The sequence below is a fragment of the Hordeum vulgare genome, chromosome 7H (genome assembly GCF_904849725.1).
Source record: "Hordeum vulgare subsp. vulgare chromosome 7H, MorexV3_pseudomolecules_assembly, whole genome shotgun sequence".
Classification (NCBI taxonomy): domain Eukaryota; kingdom Viridiplantae; phylum Streptophyta; class Magnoliopsida; order Poales; family Poaceae; genus Hordeum; species Hordeum vulgare.
Window position 1 is genome coordinate 605,518,092 of NC_058524.1, and position 14,181 is coordinate 605,532,272.

Genomic DNA, 14,181 nt, shown 5'->3' on the forward strand with positions numbered 1-14,181 from the left:
ACCCCGGGGAAGCCCATAGGCCTTGAGGGTGGCGCACCAGCCCTTAGTGGGCTGGTGGGACAGCCCCAAAGGGCCCTATGCGCATTGGAAGAAAAATCAAAGAGAAAGAAAAAAAGGAGGAGGTGGGAAGGGAAGGAAGGACTCGCACCCACCAAACCAAGTCCAACTCGGTTTGGGGGGGGGGGAGACCTTCCCCCCTTGGCTCGGCCGACCCCCTTGGCGCTCCTTGAGCCCCAAGGCAAGGCCCCCCCTCTCCCACCTATATATACAGAGGTTTTAGGGCTGATTTGAGACGACTTTTCCACGGCAGCCCGACCACATACCTCCACGGTTTTTCCTCTAGATCGCGTTGGTGCGGAGCTCGGGCGGAGCCCTGCTGAGACAAGGTCATCACCAACCTCCGGAGCGCCGTCACGCTGCCGGAGAACTCTTCTACCTCTGCGTCTCTCTTGCTGGATCAAGAAGGCCGAGATCATCGTCGAGCTGTACGTGTGCTGAATGCGGAGGTGCCGTCCGTTCGGTACTAGACCTTGGGACTGATCGCGGGATTGTTCGCGGGGCGGATCGAGGGACGTGAGGACGTTCCACTACATCAACCGCGTTCACTAACGCTTCTGCTGTACGGTCTACAAGGGTACGTAGATCACTCATCCCCTCTCGTAGATGGACATCACCATGATAGGTCTTCGTGCGCGTAGGAAATTTTTTGTTTCCCATGCGACGTTACCCAACAGATGTAGCACAGCGGCGGTAAGTATTTCCCTCAATTTGAGAACCAAGGTATCAATCTAGTAGGAGGACCGCGTCAAGTCACAAGTACCTGCACAAACACAAAGAGCTTGCACCCAACGCTATGAAGGGGTTGTCAATCCCTTATAGATTGTTTGCAAAGTGAGAACTGAAAGCAAAAAGTAAACAAAGCAAAGTAAAAGTAAAAGCGGAGATGATAATTGTGAGTAGACCCGGGGGCCGTAGTGTTCACTAGTGGCTTCTCTCATGAAAGCAAGTAGACGGTGGGTGAACGAATTACTGTCGAGCAATTGATAGAACTGCGCAAAGTCATGACATTATCTATGGCAATGATCATACATATAGGCATCACGTCCATAACAAGTAGACCGATACTTTCTGCATCTACTACTATTACTCCACACGTCGACCGCTATCCAGCATGCATCTAGTGTATTGAGTTCATAAGAACAGAGTAACGCCTTAAGCAAGATGACATGATGTAGATGGACAATCTCAAATCTATGATGAAAGCCCATCTTGTTACCCTTGATGGCAACAACACGATGCGTGCCTTGCTGTTCCTTCTGTCACTGGGAAAGGTCACCGCACGGTATGAACCCAAAACCAAGCACTTCTCCCATTGCAAGAATCATAGATCTAGTTGGCCAAACAAAACCCAAGAGTCAGAGAGACTTACAAGGATATCAAATCATGCATATAAGAAATCAGCAAAGACTCAAATATAATTCATAGATAATCTGATCACAAATCCACAATTCATCAGATCTCGACAAACACACCGCCAAGAGGATTACATCGGATAGATCTCCATGAAGATCATGGAGAACTTTGTATTGAAGATCCAAGAGAGAGAAGAAGCCATCTATCTACTAACTAAGGACCCGTAGGTCTGAAGTAGACTACTCACGAGTCATTGGAGAGGCAATGATGTTGATGTAGAAGCCCTCCAGCTCCAAAGTCCCCTTCGACAGGGCACCGGGAAGGGTCTCCAGATGAGATCTCGCGGAAACGGAAGCTTGCGGCGGCGGAAAAGTGGTTTCGTGGACGCACTTATTTTTTCTGGGATTTTAGGCAATATATAGGCCAAAGAGCTAGGGCAGGGGGAGCTCCAGGGGGGCCACAAGCTTGGTAGCCGCGGGCCCCCCTGGCCGTGGCTACAGGGCTTGTGGGCCCCCTGTGGGCCTCCTGCCTTGGCCCTCAAGTCCCCCGATCTTCTTCTGTTCTGGAAAAATTCATTTCGGGGATTTTATTCCGTTTGGACTCCGTTCCAAAATCAGATCTGAAAAGAGTCAGCAACACAGAAAAAACAGGAACTCGCACTTGGCACTGAATTAATAAGTTAGTCCCAAAAAAGATATGAAAGGTATATAAAACATCCAAAGTTGACAAGATAACACCATGAAACCATCAAAAATTATAGATACGTTTTAGACGTATCAAGCATCCCCAAGCTTAACTCCTGCTCGTCCTCGAGTAGGGAAGTGATAAAGAATGAATTTTTGATGCTTTCATGCTACCTAGCATAGATGTCCTTTGTAACTCCTCTTATGTTACATGAATGTTCAGATCCGTTAGATTCAAAACAATAGTTTTCTATTGATGTGGAGACAATAATACTTCAAGCAAACTAGCAAGGTAATCACGAACTTTCAAAATAACAAGGCCAAAAGAAAGTTATCCCTACAAAATCATATAGTCTGGCTATGCTCTATCATCCTTGCACAACGAATTTAAATCATGCACAACCTCGGTATTGGCCAAGTAATTGTTTTCACACCTTTACTTTCTCAAACCTTTTCAACTCTCACACAATACATGAGCGTAAGCCATGGTTTTAGCACTATAAGTGGAATGGAGTGTGGTGGAGGTTGCAAGGCAAACAAGGAGAAGATGGTCACATTGACTAGGCATATCAATGAGCCATGGAGATGCTCATCAATAAATATCAATGTGAATGAGTAGGGATTGCCATACGAATGATGCACTAGAGCTAAGAGTATGTGAAAGCTCTTAAAGAAAACTAGTGGGTGTGCATCCAACTTGCTTGCTCACGAAGACCTAAAGCAAATTTGAGGAAGCCCATCATTGGAATATACAAGCCAAGTTATATAATGAAAATTTCCCACTAGCTATATGGTGGTGACAAAACGAGAGACTCTCGATCATGAAGATCATGGTCCTTAATAAGCACAAGTGTGGAAAGATAGTAGCATTGTCCCTTCTCTCTTTTTCTCTCATTTTTTTGGTGGGCTCTTTGGCCTTTTCTTTTATAAATTTTTATTTTATTTTTGTGGGCATCTTTGGCCTCTTTTATTTCCTCACATGGGACAATGCTCCATTAATGATGATCATCACACTTACAACTCAAAACTTAGAGCAATGATGACTCTGTATGAAATGCCTTCGGTAGAGTACCGTGACAATGATCTAGCATGGCATAGACATCAATGAAAACATCATGCTAGCTATCTTATGATCATGCAATGGCAATGTAGAAGTGGTGGCACATGTCATGGTGGTAGTTGCATGGCAATATATCTCGGAATGGCTTTGAAAAAGCCATAGTAGGTAGGTATGGTGGCTATTTTGAGGGAGGATAATGGTGGGTTTTATGTACCGGCGAAAGTTGCACGACACTAAAGAAGATAGTGATGGTGGAAGGTGAAGGTGCATCTAAACCATGGACTCAACATTAGTCATGAAGAACTCATATACTTGTTGCAAAAGTTTTAGTAGTAATCGAAACAAAGCATTTAACGCATACTCCTAGGGGAAGGGTTGGTAGGTATAAACCATCGCGCGATCCCGACCGCTACACAAAGGATGACAATCAATAAACTAATCATGCTCAGACTTCATCACATAGCGTTTCACCATACGTGCATGCTACAGGAATCACTAACTTCAACACAAGTATTTCTAGATCCACAACACCTTACTAGTATAACTTCAATATTACCACAACCACAACTCAAAACTAATTGAGATGAATAACACTTCTCTAACTACTTAATGCACATAAAGGTGGAAGTTTTCATATCCCTTTGGATAACTACCCCTTCTGAGACTACTTTCATAGCATAGATCAACTACCACGCCACGGACTGCCGTGCTCCAAAAGATAGAAGTGAAACACATAGAGAAAAATCAACTAGCTCAAAAGATATAAGTGAAACACATGTGAGGTGAATTGCCTAACCAAAGGATATAAGTGAAACTCGAGAAAATCACGGTGAGTGCATGTCTCTCTCTCTAGGTGTGCAGCAAGGAAGATTGTGACACAACAAAAATAAAGGACTCCTACGATACAAGACGCTCCAAGCAAAACACATAACATGTGGTGAATAGAAATATAGCCCCAAGTAACGTTACCGATGGATTGAAGACGAAAGAGGGGATGCCTTCCTGGGGCATTGATACGTCTCAAACGTATCTATAATTTTTGATGGTTTCACGCTGTTATCTTGTCTTCTTTGGTTGTTTTATGTACCTTATATTTTTTTGGGACTAACTTATTAATTCAGTGCCAAGTGCCAGTTCCTGTTTTTTCCGTGTTTTGGACTCTTTTCAGATCTGATTTTGGAACGGAGTCCAAACGGAAGAAAAACCCCGAAATGATTTTTTTCCTGAACGGAAGAAGACTGATACGTCTCAAACGTATCTATAATTTTTGATGATTTCACGTTGTTACCTTGCCTTCTTTGTATGTTTTATGTACCTTTTTATATCTTTCTGGGACTAACTTATTAATTCAGTGCCAAGTGCCAGTTCGTGTTTTTTCCGTGTTTTTGACTCTTTTCAGATCTGATTTTGGAACGGAGTCCAAACGGAAGAAAAACCCCGAATGATTTTTTCCCGAACGGAAGAAGTTCAGGGGGCTTTTGGGCCAAGCCAGGTGGGCTCCAGGGAGCCCACAAGCCCCCTCTCCGCCACAAGGGGGGAGGCGGCGGTGGGCAGGCTTGTGGCCTCCCTGGCCGCCCCCTGACCTAGATCTTTGGCCTATAAATTCCCAAATATTCCGCAAAAAATCAGGGGAGCCTCGAAAATACTTTTCCATCGTCGCAAGCTTCCGTTTGCGCGAGATCTCATCTGGAGACCCTTCCCGGCACCCTACCTGAGGGGACTTTGGAGTTGGAGGGCTTCTTCATCATCATCATCGCCCCCCCCCCCAATGACTCGTGAGTAGTTCACTTCAGACCTACGGGTTCGTAGTTAGTAGCTAGATGGCTTCTTCTCTCTCTTGGATCTTCAATACAAAGTTCTCCATGATCTTCATGGAGATCTATCCGATGTAATCTTCTTTGGCGGTGTGTTTGTCGAGATCCGATGAATTGTGGATTTGTGATCAGATTATCTATGATATATATTTGAGTCTTTGCTGATTTCTTATATGCATGATTTGATATCCTTGTAAGTCTCTTCGAGTCTTGGGTCTTGTTTGGCCAACTAGATCTATGATTCTTGCAATGGGATAAGTGCTTGGTTTTGGGTTCTGCCATGTGGTGACCTTTCCGAGTGACAGTAGGGGCAGCAAGGCACACATCAAGTAGTTGCCATCAAGGGTAAAAAGATGGGTTTTTTATCATTGGTTTGAGATTATCCCTCTACATCATGTCATCTTGCTTAAGGCGTTACTCTATTCTTATGGACTTAATACACTAGATGCATGCTGGATAGCGGTCGACGTGTGGAGTAATAGTAGTAGATGCATAAAGTATCGGTCTACGTGTTTCAGACGTGATGCCTATAGAAACAATCATTGCATTGATATCGTCACGACTTTGCACAGTTCTGTCAATTGCTCGACAGTAATTTGTTCACCCACCGTCTACTTGCTTTCATGAGAGAAGCCACAAGTAAACACTACGGCCCCCGGGTCTATTCACATCCATCGTTTACACCTATGCTTTTACTTTGCTTTGTTACGTTGTTGCTTTCAGTTCTCACTTGGCAAACAATCTATAAGGGATTGACAACCCCTTCATAGCGTTGGGAGCAAGTTTTTGTGTTTGTGCAGGATCTTGAGATACTCCTCCACTGGATTGATACCTTGGTTCTCAAACTGAGGGAAGTACTTACCACCGCTACGCTACATCATCCTTTCCGCTTCGAGGGAACACCAACGCAAGGCTCCAAGGCCACGGGGGAAATCCTTTGCATACTTTCCTAGGAAGTCCCTTAAGGCGTAGCCGCAGCTGAAGGATTCCTGGTGCCGTTGCTGAGGAGTACCAAGCAACACTCCTATTTCTGGCGCCGTTGGAAGGTCTTTGTTGTAGTAGCAGGCATCCCCAAGCTTAGTCTTTTTTGGCATCCTTGAATCAACTTGGTGTGCCTTGGGCATCCCCAAGCTTGAGCTCTTGCCACTCTTTATCTCTTTGTCCATAAGAACTTCACCCAAAACTTGAAAACTTCACAACACGAAACTCGTGATATCATTAGTATAAGAAAGCAAATCACCACTTCCTTAGGTACTGTAGCAAACTTAAATTCTACTTATGTTGATGTTGGGTTACTGTATTTTCAAGCTTCCATGGCTAATACCCCCCGATACTATCCATAGTTTCATCAAAATAAGCAACCAACTCAACAAAAACAGACTCTGTTAACAGCAGACCACTCTGTAGCAATCTGTATACTTCGTATACTTCTAGTACTTCAAAACTTCTGAACAATTACGACAGTCTGAAGAATTTGCGTAGAAATCAGCAGCAAAAAGAATCAACTCAAAATCTCCCACAGAAAAAAAATGAAAATTCTTTTCGTTAGCAGAAATTTTCTGTCTTTTCCAGCATGATCAAACGATCATCCCCAAGACTAATCATAAAGGTTTTAGTTGGCACAAATGCAAAAGAAACACAAAAAACACAATCATAACAGAATTATGAAAGTGTGCAAAACACAAAACAGAAATAAAAATGATAGATTCGTTGGGTTGCCTCCCAACAAGCGCTATTGTTTAACGCCCTTAGCTAGGCATAAGGTGATGGAATCACGTATAGTCATCTTTGGTGCTCAAACCATAAGTAGTGTGATCATTTATCATCTTAAGATCTTCATCTTTATTGGATGACTCACCACTTGTTGGGGATATTACCTGTTAATAACCCACCCCAGTTGGGACGGGTCAGCAAATCAGGCGATTCACCTGAGCGTGGTTTGGGCCTTGGCCTGGCAAGACCAAAGGTTGTATGGCGGTTTATAATTTCCGGAAGGTCTCCAAGCTTTAAAGGATGGAGACTTAGAGACCACAGAGGTCACGATTTGTAGGAAGGAAAGTATCCTTGTAAAATCCTAGGGGTTCGACCTGTATATAAAGGCGAGTCCCAGGGAAGAAGAGGGCAGGTTAGAAATCATTGAGTGCTAGGTTTGGCGAGTTACGCCCTCCTTGTAATCGAAACCACATCAATACAACTCAAAGCAGGACGTAGGCCTTTACCTCCTCACGAGGGACCGAACCTGAGTAAATCGCCGTGTCTCTCCCGCTCAACCCCTTTGAGTCGCCACCAAGGTGCGATGGCTCCAGTACTAAGTCCTTTCACGAGGACATCTGCCGTGACAAAACCACGACAGTTGGCGCCCACCGTGGGGCCTACGCACGGTGGAGTTGAGTTCTCAAAGGGAACCCTACCAGGGTTTGGGAGTTACGCGACGGGGCTCATGACCCGGAGCCGCCGCGGGAAGATCTACATCGACAACCAGCAATGGGGGCCCGAAGCAGACTGGATCGAATCTGGTTACAGGGTCCCCTTCGGCAAGATCAACGTCTTCATCGGCATGATCGGATCATCCGTGCCTGAGCCGGACATCTCCACCGACATCGTCGAGCCGGCCAGGTACGTTCGCCCAGTGGTGATGCCGAATCTGACTCGCCCGGTTTTTGTTGGATTCACGCAGGGATCAGAGGAGCCAGAACGCTCGGCGACCCAGGAAACTACGCCGGTCAACTCTGATGCCGAATCATCCATGGGCGACTCAGATTCAATCCGGTCTCTACATGGGGATTGTCTTGGGGGCTTGTCGCTAGCCATGGACCCGAAGACCTGGACCGAACCCGCCGCCAGATCGCCATTTATATGGCAGGGGTGACTCAGCCCTCGCAAAAACCCTACGGGAGGCGATGGAACCGACGAGACGTCCAGAAGCCCAGCCGTAGTCCTGGTGGAATTAGCGGCAGAGATCACAAGGCTGATGGCGACTCCCCTCACACCAGAAAACCAGGAGGGGATAAACGTGGAGCTGGCAAAATTCAGAGAGGCAGTTGTTGGAATTATGCCCTAGAGGCAATAATAAATATAGTTATTATTATAATTCCTGTATCAAGATAATCATTTATTATCAATGCTATAATTGTATTGAATGAAGACTTATATACATGTGTGGATACATAGACAAAACACTGTCCCTAGCAAGCCTCTAGTTGGCTAGCTAGTTGATCAAAGATAGTCAGTGTCTTCTGATTATGAACAAGGTGTTGTTGCTTGATAACTGGATCACGTCATTAGAAGAATCACGTGATGGACTAGACCCAAACTAATAGACGTAGCATGTTGATCATGTCATTTTGTTGCTACTGTTTTCTGCGTGTCAAGTATTTGTTCCTATGACCATGAGATCATATAACTCACTGACACCGGAGGAATACTTTGTGTGTATCAAACGTCGCAACGTAACTGGGTGACTATAAAGATGCTCTACAGGTATCTCTGAAGGTGTTCGTTGAGTTAGTATGGATCAAGACTGGGATTTGTCACTCTGTGTCACGGGGAGGTATCTCGGGGCCCACTCGGTAATACAACATCACACACAAGCCTTGCAAGCAATGTGACTTAGTGTAAGTTGCGGGATCTTGTATTACGGAATGAGTAAAGAGACTTGCCGGTAAACGAGATTGAAATAGGTATGCGGATACTGACGATCGAATCTCGGGCAAGTAACATACGGAAGGACAAAGGGAATGACATACGGGATTATATGAATCCTTGGCACTGAGGTTCAAACGATAAGATCTTCGTAGAATATGTAGGATCCAATATGGGCATCCAGGTCCCGCTATTGGATATTGACCGAGGAGTCTCTCGGGTCATGTCTACATAGTTCTCGAACCCGCAGGATCTGCACACTTAAGGTTGGACGTTGTTTGATGCGTATTTGAGTTACATGGTTGGTTAACGAATGTTGTTCGGAGTCCCGGATGAGATCACGGACGTCACAAGGGTTTCCGGAATAGTCCGGAAACGAAGATTGATATATAGGATGACCTCATTTGATTATCGGAAGGTTTTCGGAGTTACCGGGAATGTACCGGGAATGACGAATGGGTTCCAGGAGTTAACCCGGGGGGGGGGGGGGGGGCAACCCACCCCGGGGAAGCCCATAGGCCTTGGGGGTGGCGCACCAGCCCTTAGTGGGCTGGTGGGACAGCCCAAGAAGGCCCTATGCGCCATAGGAAGAAAATCAAAGAGAAAAAAAGAGGAGGTGGGAAAAGGGGGAAGGACTCCTCCTTCCAAACCTAGTTGGACTCGGTTTGGAAGGGGAGGGCTGCCCCCCTTGGCTCGGACGAAGCCCTTAGGGGTCCTTGGACCCCAAGGCAAGGCTCCCCCTCTTCCCCCTATATATACGGAGGTTTTAGGGCTGATTTGAGACGACTTTTCACGGCAGCCCGACCACATACCTCCACGGTTTTTTCTCTAGATCGCGTTTCTGCGGAGCTCGGGTGGAGCCCTGCTGAGATAAGGTCACCACCAACCTCCGGAGCACCGTCACGCTGCCGGAGAACTCTTCTACCTCTCCGTCTCTCTTGCTGGATCAAGAAGGCCGAGATCATCGTCGAGCTGTACGTGTGCTGAACGCGGAGGTGCCGTCCGTTCGGCACTAGATTGTGGGACTGATCGCGGGACGGTTCGCGGGGCGGATCGAGGGACGTGAGGACGTTCCACTACATCACCGTGTTCAGTAACGCTTCTGCTGTACGGTCTACAAGGGTACGTAGATCACACATCCCCTCTCGTAGATGGACATCACCATGATAGGTCTTCGTGCGTGTAGGAAATTTTTTGTTTCCCATGCGACGCTCCCCAACAGTGGCATCATGAGCTAGGTTCATGCGTAGATGTCTTCTCGAGTAGAACACACAAGTTTTTGTGGGCGGTGATGTGCGTTTTGCTGCCCTCCTTAGTCTTTTCTTGATTCCACGGTATTGTTGGATCGAAGCGGCTCGGACCGACATTACTCGTACGCTTACGAGAGACTGGTTTCATCGCTACGAGTAACTCCGTTGCTCAAAGATGACTGGCGGGTGTCAGTTTCTCCAACTTTAGTTGAATCGGATTTGACCGAGGAGGTCCTTGGATGAGGTTAAATAGCAACTCATATATCTCCGTTGTGGTGTTTGCGTAAGTAAGATGCGATCCTACTAGATACCCATGGTCACCACGTAAAACATGCAACAACAAAATTAGAGGACGTCTAACTTGTTTTTGCAGGGTATGCTTGTGATGTGATATGGCAAACGATGTGATGTGATATATTGGATGTATGAGATGATCATGTTGTAATAGATAATATCGACTTGCACGTCGATGGTACGGCAACCGGCAGGAGCCATAGGGTTGTCTTTATACTAAGGTTTGTGCTTGCAGATGCATTTACTATTTTGCTAGGATGTAGCTTTAGTAGTAATAGCATGAGTAGCACGACAACTCCGATGGCGACACGTTGATGGAGATCATGCTGTGGCGCCGGTGACAAGAAGATCGTGCCGGTGCTTTGGTGATGGAGATCAAGGAGCACATGATGATGGCCATATCATGTCACTTATGAATTGCATGTGATGTTAATCCTTTTATGCACCTTATTTTTCTTAGAACGACGGAAGCATTATGAGGTGATCTCTCACTAAAATTTCAAGACGAAATTGTGTTCTCCCCGACTGTGCACTGTTGCTACAGTTCGTCGTTTCGAGACACCACGTGATGATCGGGTGTGATAGACTCAACGTTCACATACAACGGGTGCAAAATAGTTGCGCACGTGGAACACTCGGGTTAAGCTTGACGAGCCTAGCATGTGTAGACATGGCCTCGGAACACATGAGACCGAAAGGTCGATCATGAATCATATAGATGATATGATTAGCATAGGGATGCTTACCACTGAAACTATGCTCAACTCACGTGATGATCGGACTTGAGCTAGTGTAAGTGGATCATGAACCACTCAAATGACTAGAGAGATGTACTTTTTGAGTGGGAGTTTAGCGAGTAATTTGATTAAGTTAAACTCTAATTATCTTGAACATAGTCTAAGTCCACTTTGAATATATTTGTGTTGTAGATCATGGCTCACGCGACAGTCACCCTGAATTTTAATACGTTCCTAGAGAAAGCTAAGTTGAAAGATGATGGAAGCAACTTTGTAGACTGGGCTCGTAATTATTAAGCTAATCTTACAAGCTGGGAAGAAGGATTATGTCCTTAATGCTGCGCTAGGAGATGAACCACCCGCTACGGCTGATCAGGATGTTAAGAACGCTTGGTTAGCACGTAAGGAGGACTACTCAGTAGTTCAATGTACAGTCTTGTATGGCTTAGAGCCGGGACTTCAACGTCGCTTTGAGCGTCATGGAGCATTTGAGATGTTCCAGGAGTTGAAGTTTATCTTTCAGAAGAACGCCCGGATCGAGAGGTATGAGACCTCCGATAAATTCTATGCTTGCAAGATGGAGGAGAACTCGTATGTCATTGAACATGTGCTCAAAATGTCTGGGTACTCAAACCGTCTAGCTGAGCTCGGGATTGAACTCCCGCAAGAAGCTATCACTGACGGAATCCTTCAATCACTTCCGCCAAGCTATAAAGGCTTTGTGTTGAACTACAACATGCAAGGGATGAACAAGTCTCCCGGCGAGTTGTTTGCGATGCTGAAAGTCGCAGAGTCTGAACTCCGTAAAGAGCATCAAGTGTTGATGGTGAATAAGACCACTAGTTTCAAGAGAAACGGCAAAGGCAAGAAGGGTAATTCCAAGAAGAGCGGCAAGCCTGTTGCCAATCCGACGAAGAAACCCAAAGCTGGACCTAAGCCTAAAACAGAGTGTTACTATTGCAAGGGTATGGGTCACTGGAAGCTCAATTGCCCCAAGTATCTGGCTGATAAGAAGGCGGCCAAAGAAAAATCAGGTATATTTGATATACATGTTATTGATGTGTACTTAACGGCTCTCGTAGTAGTGCCTGGGTATTCGATACCGGTTCTATTGCTCATATTTGCAACTCGAAACAGGAACTGCGGAATAAACGAAGGCTGATGAAAGATGAAGTGACGATGCACGTGGGAAATGGTTCCAAGGTTGATGCAATCACCGTCGGCACAGTTTCACTTCAGTTACCATCAGGTTTAGTTATGAACTTGAATCATTGTTATTTAGTGCCTGCGTTGAGCATGAACATTATATCTGGATCTTGTTTATTGCGAGACGGTTACTCTTTTCAGTCAGAGAATAATGGTTGTTCTATTTCTATGAGTAACATCTTTTATGGTCATGCACCCAATGTGAGAGGATTGTTCATATTGAATCTTGATAGTGATACACACATACATAACGTTGAGACCAAAAGAGTTAGAGTTAACAATGATAGCGCCATATTTTTGTGGCACTGCCGCTTAGGTCATATTGGTGTAAAGCGCATGAAGAAACTCCATGCTGATGGACTTTTGGAGTCACTTGACTTTGATTCACTTGACACGTGCGAACCATGCCTCATGGTCAAGATGACTAAAACTCCGTTCTCCGGAACAATGGAGCGTGCAAGTGACTTGTTGGAAATCATACATACCGATGTGTGTGGTCCGATGAGCGTAGAGGCACGCGCGGATATCGTTATTTTCTCACCTTCACTGACGATTTGAGTAGATATGGTTATGTCTACTTAATGAAGCACAAGTCTGAAACATTTGAAAAGTTCAAGCAATTTCAGAGTGAAGTTGAAAATCATCGTAACAAGAAGATCAAGTTCCTACGGTCTGATCGTGGGGGTGAATATCTGAGTTTCGAGTTTGGTGCTCACTTAAGACAATGTGGAATTGTTTCACAGTTGACACCGCCTGGAACACCACAGCGTAATGGTGTGTCCGAACGTCGTAATCGTACTTTATTAGAGATGGTGCGATCTATGATGTCTCTTACCGATTTGCCGTTATCGTTTTGGGGTTATGCATTAGAAACAACTGCATTCACTTTAAATAGGGCACCATCAAAATCCGTTGAGACGACACCATACGAACTGTGGTATAGCAAAAGGACAAAGTTGTCGTTTCTTAAAGTTTGGGGATGTGATGCTTATGTCAAAAAGCTTCATCCTGAAAAGCTGGAACCCAAAGCGGAAAGGTGCATCTTCATAGGTTACCCAAAAGAGACAGTTGGGTACACCTTCTATCTCAAATTCGAGGGCAAAGTGTTTGTTGCTAAAAACGGAGCTTTTCTCGAGAAAGAGTTTCTCTCGAGAGAATTGAGTGGGAGGAAGATAGAACTTGATGAGGTTGTCGAACCTCTCATCCCTCTGGATGGTGGCGCAGGGCAAGGGGAAACCTCTATCGTTGCGACGCCGGTTGAGGAGGAAGTTAATGATGATGATCATGAAACTCCGGTTCAAGTTTCTGTCGAACCAGCAGGTCGACGAGACCACGTGCTGCTCCAGAGTGGTACGGTAATCCCGTCTTGTCAATCATGTTGTTAGACAACAATGAACCTGCAAATTATGAAGAAGCAATGGTGGGCCCAGATTCCAACAAATGGCTAGAAGCCATGAAGTCCGAGATAGGATCCATGTATGAGAACAAAGTGTGGACTTTGGAAGTACTACCTGAGGGCCGCAAGGCTATTCAAAACAAATGGATCTTTAAGAGGAAGACGGACGCTGACGGCAATGTGACCGTTTATAAAGCTCGACTTGTGGCAAAGGGTTTTTCACAAGTTCAAGGAGTTGACTACGATGAGACATTCTCACCCGTAGCGATGCTTAAGTCCGTTATAATCATGTTAGCAATAGCTGCATTTTTCGATTATGAAATCTGGCAGATGGATGTCAAAACGGCGTTCCATAACGGTTCCCTTAAGGAAGAGTTGTATATGATGCAACCCGAAGGTTTTGTCGATCCTAAGAATGCTAACAAGGTGTGCAAGCTCCAGCGATCCATTTATGGACTGGTGCAAGCATCTCGGAGTTGGAACAAACGCTTTGATGAGGTGATCAAAGCATTTGGGTTTATACAAGTGGTTGGAGAATGTTGTATTTACAAGAAAGTGAGTGGGAGCTCTGTGGCGTTTCTAATATTATATGTGGATGACATATTGCTGATTGGAAACAACGTAGAGTTTTTGGAGAGCATAAAGGATTACTTGAATAAAAGTTTCTCTATGAAGGACCTAGGAGA